This window comes from Magnolia sinica, chromosome 18 (assembly GCF_029962835.1).
Source record: "Magnolia sinica isolate HGM2019 chromosome 18, MsV1, whole genome shotgun sequence".
In the NCBI taxonomy this organism is placed as follows: domain Eukaryota; kingdom Viridiplantae; phylum Streptophyta; class Magnoliopsida; order Magnoliales; family Magnoliaceae; genus Magnolia; species Magnolia sinica.
This window is the reverse complement of record NC_080590.1, coordinates 4,209,075-4,210,387: the sequence shown is the minus strand read 5'-3', so window position 1 is coordinate 4,210,387 and position 1,313 is coordinate 4,209,075.

The following is a 1,313-nucleotide window of genomic DNA, read 5'->3' as shown; positions in this document are numbered from 1 at the left end:
CACCGCTCCACGTTCGGCCCCCTTTTATGCTCTCTGCGGAGTGCTGTTGAGTCCTGCCAGAAGAGGTTGCAGAGGCTCTTAGAAAAGTTTCTTACGCAACCTGCTATGCAGCAGCGTGCGCAGCAACGCTAAAGGAATTGTGTTTGGCCTCCGTTTGGGAGGCTCGCCGTCCACTGAACTTAAAACCGACTTCTTGGCTAGTCTTATGGGTGCCCGTTTTAGCCTGTGAACGGTCCAGATCATGGATTCGGACGACCTCTTGATCACAGAACGGTCCTTCAGCGCCGGATTTCACGGATCTGCGGAACAGAGCCAGCGCTTCTTGCGCTGGCTATCGGTGGGACCCACTTATTGAAGTTGAATGATAAATCCACTCCGTTATTTGGATTCCTGACGAAAAACTGGTCAGGAAGGGTGGGTTTCTTTAAATTATGCACGGCCCATTGGACCAGATCTACTCACCGTCTATCTTTCTTTTGGACGATCACAAATGAATCTTCAGGACCTTTTGAGAATTGTCCACCTAGGCATGCATGGTATGGCGCTTTTGATTCATATGGACGGTCCAGATCCATCATCTGGAGGGCAAGTGGGGCCCACTACCGAAAAACGGACGGACGCTGTCCGTCCGCTGTCGCTGCGGAAGAAGAAGACGGGTCAGCCCGTCTTTGACCGGGCTGACCGTCCGGTGCGGCGCGGGCAGCGGTGCACTCTGTACACGCGCTGTGTATATAGAGTCCAGTGTGCTGATCGTGAGAAATCTGCTCCGTCCATCCGCTTTGACACGTGGTTTAAACCGTGTAGAACAATTTTGAAGCATATCCGGATATCAGGCGGGCCCCACAGAATGATTAAAGGGCTGATCTGTCCATTGGGCCACTTCCACAGTGATCCAGGGGCTGAAATTTTACGTGTACGGTTTATTTATGGTCCTCAAGCCACGTGTGAAGTTTCGAACTGATCAGATGGTGGGAACCCTATGAGCTTGCATTTTGGACACTTTTCAGGCCATTTGAGCTTCGATTCCTCGATTTTCGCGGACCCCTGGTGTATAATTCCGTCGCTCTTGGTCTTCTGAAGTCCGTCCCCTGCTTTAGTGTCATCAGATCGGTAAATCCATGCTTTTTAGTGTCCTTTCCCAGTCCAAGCTCATGAAGACGCCCTGCATCACAAATTCAATTAAATTAGGCTATTAAACGGTGTCATGCTTGTAAATTCATGCAATAAATGGGTCTGATATGCAATATTTGACCCTCAACACTTTTGACCGGATCGGACTCTGTCTGAATAAGTCCAGGCCAGATCGGACTCGG